At 44.9% G+C, this 22,110-nt stretch overlaps 1 protein-coding gene across 7 annotated transcripts in view; it reads right to left on the reverse strand.

The window, feature by feature from the left end:
• Positions 1-22,110, reverse strand: part of RGS6 (regulator of G protein signaling 6) — a 210,572-nt gene that overhangs the window by 119,177 nt on the left and 69,285 nt on the right. Inside the window, exon 1 of one of the 7 annotated variants that reach the window (XM_083747317.1) lies at positions 3,166-3,209. The exons of 5 other annotated variants lie outside the window; for them this stretch is intronic. The gene's annotated coding sequence lies outside the window, so the exon portion shown is untranslated. Of the gene's footprint in view, positions 1-3,165; positions 3,210-22,110 lie in introns of those variants that run through there. One more of the 7 variants, XM_083747318.1, reaches the window with a different exon arrangement.

Genomic DNA, 22,110 nt, shown 5'->3' on the forward strand with positions numbered 1-22,110 from the left:
TGTGTGATTTGTGAGCGCAGCCTATGCAATTTGAGAGCTGGTAATAGATTCACTTGCTTGGCATTAAGCGAATGATTGGTTCGTAGCACGGCGGCAAAAGATCAAGACGAGCAAGTCTCTTTCATGTCATGCCACTATATGGAAGGAAATTAAATCTTTTCCCAAAATGTCCATAAAGATTGTAGGAGCAGTTGGAAAATATAATATGCAGTCAATGAACAAATCTGTCCAAAGCCCAGGTTTGTTTTCAATCCTGTTTACCAACCATGAAACCTTTCTCTTTACATTAGGAGAGGATTTTGAAAATAAGCATTCCTAAGTGAAATGTAAAAAAAGGAAAGGTTCCCATCTCACTTTTCTCCCTCATACAAACTAGGAAGAACCTGTACATATAAGATACAGTTCCCTGAAAAAGCATTGGGGGCAGTTGCATTGAGAGCATTCCAAGGCCTCTGACGTCCAACACATGAAGTCCATAAGTAATAAAGTGGGAAAGGAAAACTTTCCTCTTCTGGGACTTGTAAAGTGTAGGGGGGAAAGTAAGCACAGGGCCTCTTTCATCCAACTGGAAACATGAGGTAATAATGTATGTTCAGTGCTGGGGAAGTCGAACGGCAACCTGGTATGCAGGAACGCCCTGGCTCTCACCAAACTTAGTTAGGGAGAGCCAGGGCACTGCTCACAGCATTGCTGCTTGGCTTATTTCCTCACAGGCTGGAGCTTAGCAGCAACATAGCTTGCGGAAACAACCCAGCTCTCACCAAACTCAGAAGTCTGCGCGTTCCATAAAGCATTGCTGCTCAACACCAGAGTGCCTCCCTCTCACCGCCAGATGCTGTTGGACTTCAGCTCCCGCTAGCTCTAATCAGCATAGCCCATGGTCATAGATGACAGGACTCCAATACTACCTGGAGGTCATTACATTGGCTTCCTTGAGACATATCCACCCACCGTATATACTCGTGTATAAGCCGACTTTTTCAGCACATTTTTTATGCTGAAAAAGCCCCCCCCGGCTTATAATTGAGTGAGGGTCCCACTTACTGTTTGCTGCCGCCGCTCTGCCAAGCGCGGCTCCTGTGCCTGCCCTTGCAAGCGGCAGAGGCTGTTGTCAGTGGAGGAGGAACGAGCAACCCGAAAGCAGCCCTTTCGGGCTGCTGCTCCTTCCTCCTCCGCCTTTGCCGCTGTTGGCATTTCCCACCCTAGGCTTATACTCGAGTCAATAAGTTTTCCCAGTTTTTTGTGGTAAAATTAGGTGCCTCGGCTAATATTCGAGTCGGCTTATACTCTAGTATATATGGTATATCTAAATATTTCTGGATTGTATCCAGTGTAGCAAAATATCATGGTTCCATCAGTGGAAGGATTTTTGCTGGAACAACAGAACTTGCTTTCCACATTCCTCCTCCTCCCTAAATCTGTCCTGCCGTCCCCCGCCGCCCCCCGCCAACCCTCTTGAACAGATCTGGGGAGGAACTAGGAAAGTCCCATTACAGAGGCAGAAATCCTTGTACTAGTGGGATGTGTTAGTTGGATGTCGTCCTCTATTTTGGCTTGGAGCACAATTTTGTTAATGAGAAAGATGGCTTTTTCCCTGAGACCTGAAATTTAGCATTAAAAATATCTGGACAGAAGCAGATTTATGCAGCCTGTGTGCAATTTCAGACCCAAAATGAGCTACAGTGTCTCTTGTAACGAGCCTTAGCTGTGAGGTATGTTTTCCATTCCACTCCTTGACGTGCATTTCAATTATCTCACTCACACTCAGTTATAAATAAAGCTGCAAGGAGATGTTCAAATTGGGGCTGACTGCAAAAGTCAAGGGCTTCACTGAGTCAGGCTTTCACTTGTGGAATACTGATTTTCAAGCACTGCGTTTCTTAAATCCAGTGCAGGTAACAGACAGACAGATGGAGTCGGATAACAAATATTTTAATCTTTTGATTACTCTATTTATTCCAAATGATATTTTTCAGGCACAGCATTGTCTGCATAGTTGTGATAAAAGTGTATGTGTGTATGCATACATAGTGGGAAGGGTATGGGGATGGCAGAATGAGAAGGTTCATGTGCCATAACTTAAGTTTGCTAAGACTGGCAAAATACTATTGATCCAAATATAAGCACATGTGCATAGCCTGAGCTATTGTGGCTGGGAACGTACATTCCCATCTGCACTGCAATTGTTTTTTTAAAAAATAAATCACGTACCAATACAACCAAAATTATAAGATGCTTGTAAAGAGCTATCACTCTCAGAGAGCTGCAAAATTAGAGATCCCACTTTGGAAAGGAAAAGGCTACATGGTCCTCAAACCTTGATGATTTTGTCCACCTTGTTCCACTACTTTTTTCCTTTCAACTTTCTAAGGCAGGATTTCTGTAACACTGATTATTCTGCTACAGGTACAAACCATTTCCAATTACACTTAAACGTTTATATGAGTGCCAGACTAAAGCTATCAAATGATAATATTATTCCGCATGAAAAGATTGTGTGTGAATAGCTATTGTTCTCCAAACCCTTTCTTAAAGAAAGGGTGGTTATTATCCGTGTTTCGTTCTCTATAATTGGAAGAAAATTAAATTTCAGTTAAACTAATTTTTCCACTAGAGATTGTTGTGACTCAGATCTAAAGGCACCTGTACTACCTTCCTCATTCATATATTCTTTCATCCTCAGAACTGTAAGATCCTATTAGCTTCCACCTCTTTCAAACACCCGTGGTATAGAAGTTACAAAGGACTTAACAAGCATAGGGCAGAAGGAATGGTGGAATTGGCTATGAGTTCATTGACATATCAAAAATCATAAGATCCTAAATTTAAAAAAGAAAGAAGGAAATCCAGAAGAGTTTGTATAATAAACGAGTTTGTGGGCCCAACTATAGGTGGCATTAAAAGCACACAAGTAAATCCAATCTTGACTAGGGCTGGGATGCTGCCCACACTGTTTCCCAAACTTAAATCCCACCTAAAGTTACAAAGGAGGAGGAGACAGGAATCTGTTCTGTACTCCCATTACCACCACCCCTGCCCTGGTGACTAACAACAGCTCAAAGAACTGGGAGGTCATGAATATGTTTTGCCTTGAACAGCAAATGGATAACTGTGTGCCAGAGTCCAGAGGTAACCAAAACATTGAATCATGAGCTCTAGACTTACCAGCTGAGCAGCCAGACTGGGTTCCCAACTCTAGCGGGCAGGAGTCTGCCTTAGAATGAATGTTATTCAATCACTCAGCATTAACTCTTACTCTCACTTTGCTCCTGAATTTCAACCAATATTCTGTCATTCATTCTGTTCTCCAAACAAGCAGCAGGTTGTATCATTTGTTTCAATATATCTGTGTATCATTTTAGATGGTATCCATAATGATTTTATTCAAAAGGCTGATGGAAGCAGATGTGCTTCTGTATTTACTGATGGCTGTCCTTGTTTTGCCTTTTAGGATGATTTAATTTATTTATTGGATGTCTTTTAGTACAAAGCCATAACAAAAACAAAAAATAAAAACAAAAGACCATATTGGAATATGATATAGTTTATTGAGAATAAGTTTAATAATGAAAAAATGTGTATTGGCAATAAGTAATATGAATTTGAAATATGGAATAGACGGGAAGTTGGGTCTTTAGTGTTAAGACCAATAGATGTTTTATTGTTTGCCAAGAAAATTATGTGTCTATGGTTATTTTTGTAATTTGTGTGTAATCTGGTATTTGTGTTTTTTGTGTGTTTTTTTCTTGTTGTATAAATAAATATTAAAAAAAGGAATATGATATAGTTTCACTACATCCTGTGGAGAATCCGTGGGGGAAAGCTATAGCTCAAGGTCCCAGGTCCCATCTCCAGGTAGAGTTGGAAGAGATCTTCAGGACCATGGACAGAGCCCAGAGAGCAGATAGCATTGTTACATCAGCTCAGGGCTCCTTCACAGTTCCGCTTGTCCAGTGCACGGATCTGAGCAGTTTTCTCTCTGTCCCACCACGTTCCCTGTAAAAACTGCTCTTTAATGCTGAATCAAAGCAAACATCAATATGCAGGAAACCAATGGACATTTGCTCCAATTCAGTGGTAAAGACTGGATTTTCCTGATGGGAAGTGGCAGGAGAAGTTTAAGTCTGGATGAGCCTTAAGTCTCAATTAAACCCTTTAATGTTCCCTGGGCTACCTTCCCTTGCTGACAATACAGAGCTTGAAAGGAACCTGACATTCCTTCTCTGAAAGGTCATGCTGGTCACATTGGCTCCACTGATGAGACATAATGGTTAACTATGAGGGTCTTGGTGTAGCCTTATGAGGCTTTGCCCTCGGGTGGGAAAAATATTGTGCCCGGGCAAGGGAGAATGGGAGTCAACAGACACTCAAGGAATAGTTTTGGAGAAAAAGCTTTTATTTCTACCATCCATGAACTGGTAGAATGAGCAAGTGTGATAACTCACAAAAACATGCACGAGTTCACAGTCATGTGCACAGAGTATATATTCCCCTTCCAGTTCCCTCCCTTTCTCCTCTCTCAGGAGTCCTGCCCCATGTTGTGTTTCCTGAGCATGAACAGAAAGCTCCTGTCTTGGGACTCTTCCCAGGAAAGGGGAACGAGAGCAGTTCAGCATGTCCAAAGATGTTGCAACTAGAATGAGATAAAAGTCAGTTCTCAGGCCTGCCTTGACAGAGTCTATTCATTAGCTTTTTGAAGCCTTCTTGTGCTGATAAAAGTAACGGTTTGCCCTTGCACAGCATCTTGTGACAAAACAGCTTTAGCTGTGGATTTTTAGAAGACAAAAGGAATTTTGGACAGTTTGAGGCCTGGTTGGAGGGGGTGACTTCGGGCCTAGGTAGGGTCACCTGTCCTCACCTTCCTTCATTGGGTATAAGGAAAGCAGCTCTTTGGTGAAAGTCGTCTTGGGGGCAGTAGTCACTGAACATCTGGTCTTCGGGTTCTAGGAATCATGTTTTTGTTGTTGTTGGGCTTGGGCTCAGAACCTTCTCAGGCAGCAATAGTGGCATTTCCCTCTCTCTGAGTTGGTGGCTGTTAGATATCTGGGCCACAATAAAAGTTAAAACCATTTTTAAAAAATGGTTTCAATGTGTTTGCTCTCACATATGGATGGCTTTGGAAGTATAGGGGAGGCTGCTACAGAGGAAATAAATACAGCATACAGGACTCAGAGAACAGCGTTCAATAATGTGCTACAGTATGTGTTAAGGAAGGGCTTGAGGTGCACAGTTGGTGATATTTGGTGTGATGATAGAGGTGTTGCACAAGCATAGTGCCTGTTTTCATCTGGGAAATGTTGGGCAGTTACACTGCTTTCTTCTGCGTGCTCTTTTCTCTCAGCAGGGCCTCCTCTGCTGATCTTAAAAGGCAGAGAAAGGAAGTAGGTACTTCCTTGGGTATGCTGGATAGAAACTAGACAGCAACAATATCACCATTATATGTGGAGCAGGAACAGGGAAAAGGCATTTGCCCTCACAGGTTGAACTGGCCAGTTAATACTAAAGATCAAGGCATGACATGCAGCAGCCACTGGGAAATTGTTCCAGAATCATTCATGTGCCACTTCCCTGCCTATGGCCAGCCAAATCTGTACCACTAGAATTGACACGATTAAGTTTCTGCCTGCCGGCATAAATAATAAGTTCGCTATAGCATGCAAAAAGCTTGAACTTGTGAATGGTGATTGCAAAGGGCTATTTGGCTGCAAGCATGGTAGTGGTATGTGCAGGATTATCAAATTACTATGGAAAGATTGTGGGACTGGACTTGAGTATGAGAGATAGGGCTGGTCCTGCCATTAGGCAGAATATGGCAGCCACCAAAGGCAGCAGCAGTAGAAGAACACCCACCCACACCCAAGCCATTCCGCCTGAACTCTCCACCTGAGCTGGCAAGCAACAATGTTTGGCTATTGCTGGACTGGCTTGGCTGGTTTGCTGAATTGTCTTTTCCCAATGTGCTACAGACAGTACTGCTGGGAAAAGCCACCAGCTGAGCAAGCAGGGAAAAGAGGCAGCCAGACAACACCACACAATCCAGCAGCACATCTGCTCTCGAGATGCATGCTGACCTTACTGCTACTTTGCATCATTTGTCTGAGTGAGCAAGAAGAGCAGTGAATGATGGACAGGTGTCAGAGGACAGATCCATGAAGCCTGCCCTGTGCCCCTTAAGCTGGCCTGCTGCCATCACGTGAAGTGGAGCATGCTATCCCATCACCGTTACCCAAGGTTCACCTGTCAGTCAGCTTCTATGTGCCATTTTGTCCTTTGTCTCAGGAAGCAAAATGTATTGGGCTGGTCCTCTTTTCCTTTGGTACACACTTTATAATTCCATGGCTTCACTGCTGTACTTTAATATTTCATTGATATTTTAAGCTTCCTCGAGAATGTTGTTATTGGGAGGCATAGAAATGTGGTGAGACGCCTAAATTACAGTCATTCAGGCACCATTTTATTCACCAGGGCTTTTAACTGATTTATGTTCCCACTGTATTCTGATTCTAGTGACTGCTGCTTTATTGCTCTGACAGTCGTTTGTATTTATGTGTGCTGGTTTTATTTTTATTTCTTAGTGTTTTTAAAGTTGATATGTTACTACATCACTTTGAAGACTCAAAGCAACTTGGGTTTTGTTTTTATGAAAAAGCAAACAAACCCAGAACAAAGCAAAACAAGGGGGAGTGAGGAGACAGAACTATGCAAAGCTTGTTCACCCTCTGGAGCTACTTGCTTTGTGGACACCTTCCTTGTTCCTATTCTCTGCTTATTCATGGTCTCAATAGGACTGGATGTTCTTCAGACTTTTTCCATGCCTGTGTTTCCAAGATAGTGTGGAAATGAGTCTTGCTGAAGCTGCTACCCTACATGGATCCTCAGACAGTTGCTGGAGTGAGGCCAGGGTGCTAATGTGGTCCAAGTACTTCAGCTCTTCATGTCACAGGAGCAACTGCACTCATCTGCCTGCAGCATTCAAGAGTGAGGCTGTGCCTCTCAGGACGGCTGCCAAGGCTGGCCTTGCATGAAGAAGAGCAGGCTTTTCTTTTGATAGGCAATACTAAGTCACAAATAATCTCAATGACAGAGGAGCACAGAAGGGGCTAGTGGCACCGACCCAATAACTGAACAAAGCTGTAAGGGAGACAAGTGCCACATTTACTTCCCAACATTGATGTGAATAGCTGTTGCAATAATTGCATGAATGGCCCGGACAGAAACATAATGTTCTTGCTAGAACATCTGCTTGGCATTCAGAAGGTCCCAGATTCAATCCCTGACATTTCCAGGTAGGGCTGAGAGAGATTGTGGTCTGAAACCTGGGGAGTCACTGCCAGTCTGTGTGGACAGTAATGACCTAGATCAGTGGTTCCCAATTAGGTGTCTGGGAACCCCTAGGGTCCGCAGAATGCACCCAGGAGATCCACGGCCCCATCCCTTGCCTCCCCCCCAACTATTTTTTTTGTCATTTTTGCCTGCCAATATCACAAATTTTATGTACTGGGGTTTTTTGTATATCTTAAATCATTTGCTTATTAGGGGCTACCCCACATTTTGTTCAAAAAATTGCTTTGCAGAGGTAACTACCACAGAGCATGGGCGTAGCCCGGATTTTTGTTGTGGGGAGGTTTTTTAGGGAGGAAGGCTTAGGGGGGCAAAACCTCAGATTTTTATTGGATTTGTTTGGAGGGGGCAGCTTCCTGCCTGCCCCACTGAGCTATGTCCACGCCATAGAGTTACCAGAATTTTCAAAAGTAGGGGGTCCATGGCTTGGCTTTTGAAAAATATGGGGTCCTCAGTAATTAGTTAATTGGGAACCACTGACCTAGATGTAACCCATGGTCAGACTCAGTATAAGCCAACTTCCTATATTCCAATGTTCACAGTCTTGGCTACATAAGACTCAGCGGTGTCCCTACATATTTTGCTGCCTGAGGCAAAGGGCAAGACTTCATTTCTCTCCACTCCACTTACAGAAGCTGACTGGACTGGCTGATGATGGGGTCATGTCCTTCACCACACCTGCAGCAGTTGGCATATGCCTCCAGGCAATTGACAGAAATGCCATCAAAATATCTGAAAATAGTTCTGAAAACAGTAGTGCAGAACTCAAGCTAGACAGGTCTAAAAACAACACAATGTGAGCACCAAGGCAGAGAGAAGTTTTCATAAAGTTGCTGGAAAAACTAAATAGAATAATAAACATGGCATATTGAAACAAAAATGTCTTCAACTGCTTCTGAAAAGTAAAGATAGTTGATGCCTGTCGTATCTCATCCCGAGGGACAGCCACAATGACAGCTCTGCTATGAGTTACAGTGGTTTGGAATTCTTTGTTTTGGGACTTGTAGGAAAATCTCTCTGGGAGAATAGAGTGCATCTGCAGCTCTATCCTGCAACAGAAGGGAAAGGCCAGGAAATTTGGGAAGAACAGCAAGGGGACTGCTGTCCCCGCCCCCAGCATCTGCTGCCTGGTGCCATACTAACTCTGATACTGGAAAATGTGCACAGCTGTTATGAGTAAGAGACTAATAGTGATCGTACCATGCAAAGTGTTAAGTCTTTTGTTAATGTATATGTATTTGTGTTGTTTAATTCTTTAAATCAGTTTTGATGATTTAAAGAATTAAAACTTTTCAAAAAAATATACTTTTCAAAAATAAATGAATCAATATAAATAAAATGCAAAAGAGTCACACGGCACACATGCAAGACACAGAGACATGTGAAAGAGGAGGTGGAATAGACAGAAAGAGAAGGTAACAATGATTAAGAACATACTTCAAGGGGGGGGCATGAAAGAGAGAGTTTCCAGTAATCTACTAACTAGGACCTAGGGAGGGGTCTCTGTGTCAGAATTTACCAAGCAAAATGGCAGCTACAGGCCCCTAATTCTTATATATTTAGAAGAATTTAATTATTATTTTATTTATAGCTAGGGCCATTTGTAAGGGCACACTTTCTGGTGTTTCAGCCTGGGGTTACTATTTATATCTACATTTGTTAGCATCTGATTTAAAGAGTTTAATTAAACATGAAACTAGGTGAGCTGTGAAAACAAGAAGTGATCTGAGATTTCATTGTCCTTTGATTTATGGTCTATTTACAAAATGCTGCTCAGAAAGAACCAATTCTGATTAGATGCTTTCCACTGCACAAAACTGTTAAGGTGTTTAAATTCAACATTTGCATTCCTATACCTTCAGTGATCCATTTCAGATGGCCAGACAAGACCATTCTTCATAGATTATCCAAAAGAAAATCAGATGTCGATTTAAGATGACCTAAGTGACTGATGCAAAAGGAAAGTGTCAGGGAACTGCCATCGGAAAGACAGGAGGTGGAGAGGCTCTCAGAAGGCAGGAGAGAGTCAGCAGCGGAGGAAGGCACCAGTAGGGGGAAATCGGGAAGTCTTAAGGAGAGAGAGATGGAGGCTTGGCTCAGGGACTCTTCCAGCAGTAACAGCGGAGGAGTTTCAGATCCTCCCATAAGCACCCCCACTCCTCGCCGGAAACTGTCGCGCCGAGAATCCAGACGACGCGTTTCCGTTAAGGAACTTTTATGTTGGAATAGATTCCATAGACGCCCACTGTCGGATTCTACCAGCGACTGACGGAGCCATGCTTTGGGGGCTCCGTTAGAGACAGAGGTTGGCTGGCTAGCCAAAACCCGGAGGGATCAAGCTTTACGCACAAGCAGCTCATTATCCCATCATAGCAATCCGACAGTCTCTGAAAGCAGCTTGTGCAAGCAGAGGCATCATGAGCAACCCAGCCGGAACCGGAGGAGCAGGAGCTGGAGCTGGAGCGGGTCCAAGCCTGGAAGAAAGGTACAGGGCGTTGGAGGTCCAGCTCGCGCTGCAAACGGCGAGGCTCGAGGAGAGGAGGGCTCAAGATGCGGATAAGGGGAAAACCACCCCACTCGCAAGAAAGGTGCCTGGATTGGTGCAGAAATTTGGGGGAGATCCCAGGAACTATCATGCCTTTAGAACCGAGATGCAATATGCTCTCAATCTACAGTTTGATGACTTCCCCGATGAGGATTCTAGAGTGGCGTACGTTATTGGCCATCTAGAGGGAGGGGCGAAGGACTGGGTTAGACCCCTGATGGCAGCCAACAATGAAATCCTAAAGGACACGAGGAAGTTTTTTCGCGCCATGGACCTGATGTTTTCTAGCGAGATTGAGCAGGGAGTGGTGCGCAGGCAGTTAATGGCGTGTAAACAGGGGAGCCGATCTGTACGTGAGTACTGGACTGAGTTCACCATGTTGATACATAGACTGGGTTGGGACCTAGCGAGTGAACCCATTCAAATGCTGTTTGAAGAAGGGCTCTCTCCGGCAGTGAAAGATGAACTTTCCCGGGCGCCTAGGGCGGAGTCTATGGACCAGCTGACTAAATCTGCGCTGTCCATAGGAGCGCGCCAGGAGGCAAGAGCTTTGGAAAAGCGGGAAGGAAAGGGGGAACGTTGGAAGGATTTCCGCATTCCAGAGATTCCGGAGCAGCCTTTCCCACCAGCAGAACTTGGAACAGCGCGCGCCAGCGCAGTTTCAAACACCAGTGAAGGGCGGAAGAAGGAGGGAAAGAGTGCCAAGAAATGTTATCTCTGCCAACAGCCAGGTCACTTTGCCAGAGTCTGTCCGCAAAGAAAGGAATGGCAAGGGATGGCGGGAACTGTTGGGGGGAAGGAGGAAGAAGGAATAAAGGAGCAAGTAAAAGCCAAAGCCTGGCTGCCACCATCAGGGCACAGCAGCCAGGCCAAGGAGTAGTGAAAGTGCCCACGCCGGAACCCCCAAGACCAGTGCTTGTGATAGAGGTGTTGCTGGAGCTGCCAAACGGACACCCACTAAAGATAAAAGCGCTATTGGATTCAGGCAACTCCTGTAATTTCATGAGTAAGGAGTTTGCAGCTGAACACCAGATACAGACTATCCCGTTAAGTAACCCTCTGCAGGTGACCACGATTGATGGGAGGGAACTGTTGGGAGGAGAAGTGAGCCAACAGACTGTACCAATGATAATGAGGGTGGCAAGACACACAGAACTGATAGCGTTTAACGTAGCCACCTTGGGGGGAGCTCCTATTATTTTGGGGATAAGCTGGCTGGCACTACATGATCCGCTAGTAGGCTGGCATCAGAGGGTGGTTTCCTTTGGATCAGCACATTGCCTAGAACACTGCAAGGAGGGAAAGGCTCAGGAAGGGGCCAAGGCCACTCTAGCAGGGATGGAAGTAATGGACAAAGGGAAGGTGCCACGACAATATGCTGACTTGATTGACGTCTTCAGCGAAAAGGAAGCAGATAAACTGCCCCCGCACAGACCTTTTGACTGTCAAATTACCTTACTCCCAGGAGCACAATTGCCAGTGGGCAAGCTGTATGCAATGTCAGACAGTGAGATGCAGGAGTTAAGGGAGTTCATTGACAAGAACCTCAAGCGAGGTTTCATCAGAGAGTCACGAGCGGTGGGGGGCAGCCCAGTGTTCTTTGTGGACAAAAAAACACACGGATAAACCCAGGCTTGTGGTGGATTTCAGGGCCCTAAATGCAGTGTCAGAACCAGTGACTTTCCCCATGCCCAGAATTGATGACATTCTGACACGGGTGAGAAAAGGGAAAATTTTTACCAAGCTGGACCTTAGGGGGGCATATAATTTGATACGTGTGAGAAAGGGGGATGAGTGGAAGACCACTATGTTCACCCCCTTGGGGGCTTTTGAGTACTTAGTTATGCCTTTCGGATTACAAGGGGGCTCGGCCTGTTTTCAATCATTCATGAATCACGTCCTGGGGCCATTGCTCTACAAGAACTGCGTAGCGTTCTTAGATGACGTCCTGGTGTACTCAGAGAATGAGGAGCAGCATGTGTGAGATGTAAGAGAGGTACTGAGCAGACTGCGAGCAAACCAGCTGTGGGTGAAACTGGAGAAGTGTCAGTTTCATACCAGGGAAGTGGAATTCCTGGGGTACCGGTTGTCTGACAAGGGATTAGCCATGGATCCCAGCAAGGTCCAAGCGGTACTGGAATGGAAGACACCAAAGACCAAGAAGGACGTGCAAAGATTCCTGGGCTTCGGAAACTTCTATAGGAAGTTCATCAAAAACTTTGCCCACTTAACGGCGCCCATCACGGATTGTCTTAGCAGCAAGAAGAAATTTGTTTGGACGGAAGAGGCGCAGCGGGCGTTCGAACGATTAAAGAAGGTGTTTGCGTCGGAAGAGCAACTTTTGCACGTGGATCTACAGCAACCAATAAGAGTGGAGACTGACGCGTCAGACCGAGCGGTGGGGGCCATGCTTCTCCAGCCGGGAAAAGATACGTCAGAATGGAGACCGTGTGCCTTCTTCTCGCGGAAGTTGAACAAATCCGAGAGGAACTACACAGTATACGACCGAGAACTGCTCGCCATTCATGAAGCATTCCGGAGATGGCGGCACTTGCTGATTGGGGCGCAGCACAAGGTTCAAGTCAGAACTGACCACAAAAATCTGGAATACTGGAGAACAGCCCGAGTGCTGAACCAGAGACAAGTGAGATGGGCCCAGGAGTTCTCCAAATTCCATTTTGAAATTCGTTACGTGCCAGGCTCGGAGAACGTAAGGGCGGACGCTCTTTCCAGGAAACCTGAGTACTTAGAGGGGGAGGGAGCGCCTGAGGAAAGGCATATAATCCCTGAGGACCACTGGGTGTGTGGGGCGGCATTGGTGGGGCAGAGGGAACTGATAGTGAGTACTGAGAACGATGAATACGCCCAAGAGAAACTCAGAGAACTCAGGAGGACAGAGGAGAACACAGGGGGGTTTGAAGAAAAGAACGGGGCGTTGTATTACAAAGGGGCACTGTACATACCCGATGGGGAACTGCGGGGCAGGGTACTCAAACAGTTGCACGACAGCCCCACAGCGGGGCACTTCGGACAGCACAAAACCATGTGGTTGGTTACCAGGGAGTTTTGGTGGCCCAAGGTGAGGGAGGACGTACGGGAATATGTCAGGGGGTGCGACAGGTGCCAGCGGGGCTATTAGAACCCTTACCCACACCAGAAAGGCCATGGGAGGCAGTATCCATAGATTTTATGACGGACCTGCCAAAATCCAAAGGCAAGACAGCTGTCATGGTGGTGGTAGATCTATTAACTAAGATGTGTCATTTTATAGCCTGTTCACATGCGGTCACAGCGGAGGAAACCGCCAAGTTGTTTGTAGAGCATATTTTCAGGTTGCATGGCGCCCCCTTGAGGGTGGTCAGCGACAGAGGGAAACAGTTTACTTCCAGGTTCTGGAGGAAGCTCACGAGCTTACTGCACGTGGAGGCCAATTTTTCAACTGCCCGGCACCCAGAAACAAATGGGCAAGCGGAAAGGGCAAACGGGATTTTACAACAATACCTGAGGTGTTATGTAAGTGACCGAGAAAATGATTGGGTAGATAAGTTGGCCCTGGCAGAATTTGCCTACAACAATGCGGAGAATGTGTCCACTGGGATAAGTCCCTTCCTGGCAAACTATGGGTGTCATCCCAGGGCATTTCCAGGAGAAGGAGGGGAGAGGTGGAGTGTACCGGCTGCAGAACACTTTGTTGAAGAGATGGAAGCGATCCACCGGCAACTCCAACTTAACTTAGAGAGGGCCAAGGAAGAATACAAAAGGCAAGCAGACAGAAGCCGAAGGGAAGGTGAAACCATAAGGGTGGGGGACAGGGTGTGGCTATCCACCCAAGGACTGCCGTTCAAGGGAGGGTGTAAGAAATTAAGACCCAAACGGCTGGGACCCTTTGAGGTCATACAACAGGTCAATCCGGTGGCATTCAAGCTCAGATTGCCCAACCACATGAAACTGCATCCAGTATTTCACAGGTCTCTACTGTCGCCATACCGAGAGGGGCGAGAGTGGGGGGAACGCAAGGGAGAGGTCACGCAAACACCAGTAATAGAAGAAAGGGAACGCAACCCACATGTGGCAGGAATCATTGATTCCAGGTGGAGAGGGAATCAGGTGGAGTATTTGGTAGAATGGGAAGGGGAAGCGGAGTCGGAAAACACATGGGTACCGGCAGAGGAGGTCAATGACGAGATTTTAATAAAAACGTTTCATCAACGGTTTCCAAGGAAACCTCAGCCCGTGGGAAGGTTTAGGAGGGAACACTTTGGCACAACCGATGAGGAAGAGGAGTTTGAAGGGTTCCCAGAATCAGAGCAGGAAGAGGTAGCAGAATCTGACGAGGAAGAGAACACAGAGAGAAGAGAAGGGGGGCAGTGGAGAGAAGTGTTCGAATCCTCTGATGATGAAGAGGGTTCTTTCCGGGGTTTTCCACCCTCACCGCCAGTAGAAAAGGGGGCGGGAGGGGGTGAAGGGGGCCCTGGAGGGGAGGTGGATGTCAGGGAACTGCCATCGGAAAGACAGGAGGTGGAGAGGCTCTCAGAAGACAGGAGAGAGTCAGCAGCGGAGGAAGGCACCAGTAGGGGGAAATCGGGAAGTCTTAAGGAGAGAGAGATGGAGGCTTGGCTCAGGGACTCTTCCAGCAGTAATAGCGGAGGAGTTTCAGATCCTCCCATAAGCACCCCCACTCCTCACCGGAAACTGTCGCGCCGAGAATCCAGACGACGCGTTTCCGTCAAGGAGCTTTTATGTTGGAATAGATTCCGTAGACGCCCACTGTCGGATTCTACCAGCGACTGACGGAGCCATGCTTTGGGGGCTCCGTTAGAGACAGAGGTTGGCTGGCTAGCCAAAACCCGGAGGGAGCAAGCTTTACGCACAAGCAGCTCATTATCCCATCATAGAAAGTCAAAACTGTGCTTAATAAAAATTAAAATCCTATGTCCCCCCCCCCACTCCCTCCCAAATAGTGAAATAGAACTATGATTAAGTCCCCCATAAAGGCCTGATGAAAAAGGTATGTTGTAACTAGTGCTGAAAAGTTAGGAGAGTTGGTACCAGTTTTATATCTCCAAAAGGGAGAACATTCTATATTTGGGTACCATCTCAATCTAATCTGTATGGCACAGATACATTTGAAAACACATGTCTGTTGCATTCAAAGATGTGTATGCACCTTATCTGTTTAAGACAGGGGTCCCCAAAATATGGGCTGCGGGCCACATCCAGCCCACCAAGCTCATAAAGCCAGCCCACCAGTCGAAACGCCGCGCCAGATTTACCTCAGCGCGAGGCGAGGCTTCTGCAGCTTCTGATTGGCTGCAGGAAGCTCCTGCAGTCAATCGGAAGCCACAGAAGACTCAACACCACCTCTCCCTGCCTGTCCACCTGCCTCCCTGCCCCGGAGGTCAGTGGTGCATAGTCAGCAGCCGCCCCTGCCTGCCTGCCTTCCTCGTCCGCCGCCACCCGCTGCGCTGGAAGATGGCTGCAGTTGCGGGTGAGGCTGGGCCCAGCACGAGGGCCTTGCTGGCATTGCAGCACTCCGTGCTCTCGCTGCCGCCTCCTGGGGCACTTACCTCACCTCCCCCAGGGCCCGGTGCCTGCAGAGCCGCAATGTGGGCAAGAACGGCATCTTCGTCAATGGTACCTTCCAGAGGAGGGGCGGCCCGGCCCTGCAGCTGCCCCCACAGTAAGTCGGGAGTCATGGGGACGGATGACATGTGGGCAGGCTGTGCCATGGGGGTCGGGGGTAGGGAGACGCGCAAGCTGGCTGGCGTGTGGGGATTTGGGGTTGGAGGACAGGCGTGCAAGCTGGGGTGTGTGGATGGAGGTTTGGGAGACGCACGGGTAAGTTGGGTCGTGAGGATGGGACTTAAGGAGACATGGGTGCAGGCTGGGTCGTGGGGATCTGGGTTAGGGAAGCACATGTAGGCTGGGTCGTGGGGAAGGGGGTTAGGGAGACTTGTATAAGCTGGGTTGTGGGGATGGAGGCATGGAAGGCCTGCATGTAGACTGGGCCATGGGGGTGATCCATGTGTAGGCTGGGATGTAGGGACGAGCATTAGCGATACTGACCATTTCATTAGCCAAAAGCAGGCCCATACTTCCCTTTGAAATACTTATAAGTTTATGTTGATTAAAATCGTTCTTCATTTTAAATATTGTATTGTTTTCCGGTTTTTTGTGCACTACAAATAAACTATGTGCAGTGTGCATAGGAATTTGTTCATATTTTTTTTCAATTTATAGTCCAGCCCCCAACAGTGTCTGAGGGACAGTGAACCGGCCCCCTATTTAAAAAGTTTGGGGACCCCTGGTTTAAGAGATTTACATCCCACCTGTTAGAAGGATTTCCTCACAAGGGAGCAAACACAAATATTATATCAACTCAGCACACAACAACACAATACAACACAACTTAAATGTTTCTAACAACATTAAAAGAGCCACCACGTTAAAACAATCAGCTCAGTACAACCATAAAAACCCCATGTAATCAGAATAAAAACAGCACCAGAGCACCAGAAGGCCGCTGGAAATCAGTTCAAAACAGCAGCAGGAAACAAATGTTAAGTCTTCAAGATCCATTTAAAGACCTATAGGGATGTGATTTGCTTGATCTCACTTGGAAGCGAATTTCACAAACACAGGGTCACTGCCAGAAATGCCCTCTCCCAAATGTCTACCCAGTGCCACCACCCTGCCCTGTTCAGGCACTGTCCTTATCATACTTGAAAAGCAGCAGTGTGGCACCACCATTTCATATCCCTGCACACCATTGACTCTTAGGTGAGTCTTACGTCAATCTCTAAAACAGAGGCAGAATAAATACTGACAAATCATAATATACTTTCCCAGTTGCAGCACAGCAATGTACCGTCAGCAATCCCCATAGGCTAAGAAGTCTCTGCAGGCCACTGGAGAAGACCCCCGGAATGCCTAGATTAGGCCTTTGTCATAGACTTTCAGCCACAGATCACATTTCACTCTTTAGCTTGCCCCTCTTTCTTATTATATCCTTAAATCAAAACACTTACAGATCTGTTTGCTCCGTTTATATTACATTTCTCATGCTAAGGCTCCCCCCGTTTGTGCAAAATTGCTGCTGGGTTAAATTGCCAACGAGTGTCCTTCTGGCTTATTTCCGGTGCAGGTGGCCATATTAGTCTCTTGCAGCTAAAGCTATTATCATTAAAAAAATGGTTAGTTCTTATGATGCCACAAGATTCTTGGTAGTTTTTTATGGCTTATATCTGTACATGGTGTATTGGTTTGATTAATGTACTGTCTAATTAAAAAATGAGTCACTGCAAATAAATTTATGCTCATCTTGGGTAGCTCAAAAGCTGCTATGCATACAATTCTATTAAAGATTTATAGGGATAGGGCCTGATATCACGAGGAAGAGAATTTCACAAATGCAGTATCAATACCACCACCAACAAAAGCTTTCTCTCAAAAGTCTGCCAAATCCCCAACAATGGGAGTAAATCCCACAGAACACAGTATAATTTATTTTTAAGAAAGTTATACAGGATTGGTTCTAAGTGTCATATCTATGTCCTACTGTTTCACATTCAATGACTTCTTTAATATACACAAATTAGGATGCTACTATTAAGAAGGGAGTCAGAGGAAATCTCACAGGGACACTGGGATAGGATGACAGGGTTGTAAACAACTAGAAGATAACCATCACAAACCATCTTACTCCAAGGCAGGACCTTCTCAAGAGTATTGCTGAGGGAAATCACAAGAGCATAAACATGTCTGTTTTCAGAATTAGTATGCAATTTTTCTAATGGATAAGGCAGGTTGTCATTAGAACAGGAACAGTGCACAATAAAAAAACTACAGAAGTATCAGTTAAGCCACAAAGCACTCTAAATAAGGATTGAAAACCTAAAAGCAATAGGAGCATTAAAAACAATTTAAAGATGGTATAGTAAAAAAACAAAAAACCCTAGCTGGAATACAGTTGTTTTGTTTCCCCTTTTAAAATCAAGCAGGTGATGGGATCTGGCTGACCTCCATGGAGAGGCTGTTGCAGATTTGGGGTGCAACAACTGAAAAGGCCTCTCCTATAGGAGGTCCTCCCCTTTATAGTGCATTTTTTAAATGGAAGTTAATTCCACTGCCAAAATTTGGAAAGGTGGGATACAAATGTTTTACATAATAATAAATAGCTGTGCTTTTTAAAATGTCTCCATTCAGGTAGCATCTATTTCCCAAGTGGAGGCAAAAGACTGTTTCATTTTTAATAAGGGACTTAAAAATGAAAGTATCTGCATTTTTAAATGTATTTTTGGAAAGGAGTGGACTGACAGCTCTGACAAATATCCATTCTAAGTTTACAGACTAGATGTAGGATGAATGCTGTCTCTTATAATCAAAATCCCATCATCACCAAACAACAACTCTTAGAAGCTATATTGAACTTTCAAAGCACTTCACATTATATTTCAGTTATTGTTACTATCATTCTTTTCGTTTCATTTTTCTATACCACTTTATTTGAAAGGAAAAAAATTATTATGTTAACCCTCTTTTTATTTATTTGTTTACCAGGTTTGATTATATTTCTTATCATAGTTGTTAGTTGACCTGTAGTTAGTTCACAACCCACATTTCCGTTGATGATGATAAGATACAGTAAGTTGCCTAGGAATACCGTCATAACTTTGGTACTGGGGTGACCTTTAATCATGGCTTCTTGGTTTACAAGTTAGTCTCCACACAAGCTCTCAATAGCATGGTTCACAAACAATGCTAAGCCAAAATACAGCTTAGCTTGAACAAGGAAGTGTGAATTCAGGTAGGTAGCCGTGTTTGTCTGACACAGTCAAAAGAAATTAAAAAATTAAAAAACCATCCAGTAGCACCTTAGAGACCAACTAAGTTTGTTCTGCTATCTGAAGAAGTGTGCTTGCACCCGAAAGCTTATACCCAGAACAAACTTAGTTGGTCTCTAAGGTGCTACTGGACATTTTTTTAGGGAAGTGTGAAGGTACTCAGAGAAAGAGAATCACAGCTGCTCCACGCCTTCCCCAGTCCTGCTGCTATTCTACTACCCAGAACTAAGCCATGGTTTGGCTTAGCATCACCTCCAAACCTGGGCTCATGGTTTGTCTTAAGTTTGTCCTACTGCTCGTGGTTTGTCTGAAGCCTGGGTTTGGACATAATGCTAACCAAACATTGACTTGCAGCAGCAGCAGGACTAGGAGAGGAGTGAAGTGGCCATGGTTTTTGCTCCAAGTATTGTACCCACTTGCATGCTTATTCATGCTCAGTCATGGGCTGGCTTAGTGTTGCATCAACTGAGCCACTGTATCAAAGTGACCTAGCTCGTACCACTAGATAAAACACTCATTGGTCGGGATAGGCAGGGCTCCCTCAAAAGGTTACTGTTCTAATAAACAGCAGTTTTAAGCAAGCTGCTTGCAAGAATGTTCCAAGGCACATCTCAAGATAAGCCAAAGAAGCCATTACGCTGATTGGGATGTTTTGGGGTCCAATCTAAACCCATTAAGTATTAGGGTGTATTGATTGCCAGCAGGCTTGTAAAAACCAGTATGGATGTGGTCATATATCAGCATCTTCCAAAGCCCTGCAAATAAAAATAATTAACATTTAACTTTTTGCGGAGGGAAAAATCAATGTAATCAAAATGGATATTAACCTATGAATAATGTATATTCTCAGGGGCTCTCCGGTTGAATTAACTTGTAAGAACGCTCTTGGGCTCATATGTAATGGAACTTACAGGTCGCTCACCCAGCATATCTTAAGAGGTGGGAGTGCATGGTGGAGGGGGCGGGGAGAGAGGGGGGACCAGCTCATCTGCTGGTAGCATCACTGCCAACAGCACTGCTTCTGTATGGGTGCTGGGAGGAAAGTCTGGGAAGATGCTAAGTAGTTTAATCAAAACAGCACATTCAGAAATATTATTAGGCTGTATTGCTTCAGAATACAGTTGGAGTGAATGCCACCTACCTTCAAAAAAACACCTCTCCATACATGGAACACAGTGCTGCTGGGATGTCTAGCTCAGCATTTACTTTAATGTGTTCATATGGTGTATCCTGTAGTAGTAGTAGTAAATTATTACTCCTGGGGAGCTTCCAACAAAATTTTAAAAACACAATAAAACACCAGACATTAAAAACTTCCCTAAACAGGGCTGCCTTCAGATGTCTTCTAAAAAGTCAGATAGTTTCTTATTTCCTTGACATCTATTGGGAGGGCATTTCACAGGGCGGGTGCCACTACCGAGAAGGCCCTCTGCCTGGTTCAACCAACATTCTCAAATGGTAGAATCCCAGGAAGGCTGCACCATGTAGTTCAGGTAGTTCATATGTAGTTCAAGTCTTAGGCTTGGGAGCAGATAACTGAGAACAAACCAATATGTAATACTTATAACACTTCTGAAGGAGAAAATTCAATGTAAAATGTAAACACTAAAATGTAAATTTGAACATATACTATAAATGCTCTCCTTGAACTTATTCAAGTAAGCATAGGTTAATGCATTTATTTTCATAGATAAAGCTGCAGGAAAGCAGCAAAGGCCTCTCTCTAGCGAGAAATAAGGGTTCTCTTGTCCTCTTTATACCTTATCACTTGGTGAATAGAACTGGTGATAGATTTTTCCCCCCTATGTACTTGGCCACCAAATAGCTCTCAACCAAGTAGGAAAAGGAGGAGCCACGTGTAACAGCAACGTTAAGCAAGCCACATATTCAAAGGACTTATGCTGAGCCTGTGACAGATTTCATGGCTAGAATATCAGGATATACTTAAAGGGTCATTAAAAATTCTACTATAAAACAGCTTTATATTGTAAAATAAAAGAACCTGTAGGTTTATTTTCACCCATGTATTATTGTGAGTTGAAATCTTATGCACACTTAGTTGGGAGTAAGCCCTACTGAACAAAATGGACTTACTTCTGAGGAAACATACACTGCATCAAACTGCACAAATGTGTCAAACAGTAAACTTGATTCTTAAAAGAAGGGCGTGTGAGTTATGGTAGAGAGAAGGGGAGAGAAGTGCACTTTGGTTATTTGTGCCCAGGAAAAGAATTTACCTCAGAAAATGAGCCAGGAAATGGACAAAGACTCCTCGTGTGGAACTCTCCTCAGACCATGAACAATTTGGAACAGATTTTTGTTTACTGTGAATTTCAGAACGTTGGTGCTTTTAGCTGCTGCTCGTTGGGAGTTTTTAGCCAGCCAACAATAGGAAAAGGTTGCACATATTCCATAAACAGAATTTCATAGCAGTTTGACCCTTGACAATAAAAAGAGATTTTCCTCACAGATTGGTGGATGCTAGAAAACTAATCTCGTTTTGCTGGGTTATGTTCAACCGTGTGCTTTATTTAGTTAATTATTTTACATTACAACTTAGCTCCCTTACAGTGCTTCCTGGGAACTGTAGTTCTCAGTATTCTTGGTGCCTGGCATTCTACCAAGGAAGCATCAGGTGCAGGGAAGGGGCTTAGTTCCATCACAGCCTTGGGAGCCACAATGGCATATGGAAGGTTTGAGGGAGGGGGAAGGGGAACTGGAAGCTCATGGGAAGGATCAGATTCCATTGCTAATTAAACTCAAATTGGATTGGAATAGATAATACGGTTTCCCTGTTTGGCTGGGAGTGAATAGCACAGCTTATCCTGAGCCAATCAGAAGGGTGTGTTTGGCAGCAGAGGAGATGCATTTGCACCATCAGCGACAAACCAGCAAATCCCAAATTTGCACCCTCCCCATTTGTAAATTTTAAAAAAACCTGAACATAAATAGCTTAACAAATTCAGCAAAAAGAGTACAGGAGGGGATACTGGGAGTCTGTAGGCACTTTTTATCAATAATTAATGCTTTGGAGTATTTTTAATCAAAGGACAGATATCTTAAACAGACATATATTACACTAAGAAAACAGTGGCACAATATGTTGCCATCATTTCATAATGACGTACTGTAACCCTTGGGTCAGCACCTAGGGCCAGATAAATCATAAAAAGGGTTCTTTTCTTTTCGGCTTGGCTCAAGATCCCACCAGGGAAAAGCAGGTTGGCAAATCTCTTCTTTAATAGTTCAGCTCAACAACAGTTCAGCTCTTACTGTGAAGCGGTCCAACAGCAACTACTCAGCTCTGTAATCTTCACCCCACAAGGGAAGAGGGTTATTCAGCTGCAATCCTGATCTCATCTACACTGAAGGATATCCCAT

Source organism: Podarcis gaigeae (assembly GCF_964106915.1).
Source record: "Podarcis gaigeae genome assembly, chromosome: 1".
NCBI lineage: Eukaryota > Metazoa > Chordata > Lepidosauria > Squamata > Lacertidae > Podarcis > Podarcis gaigeae.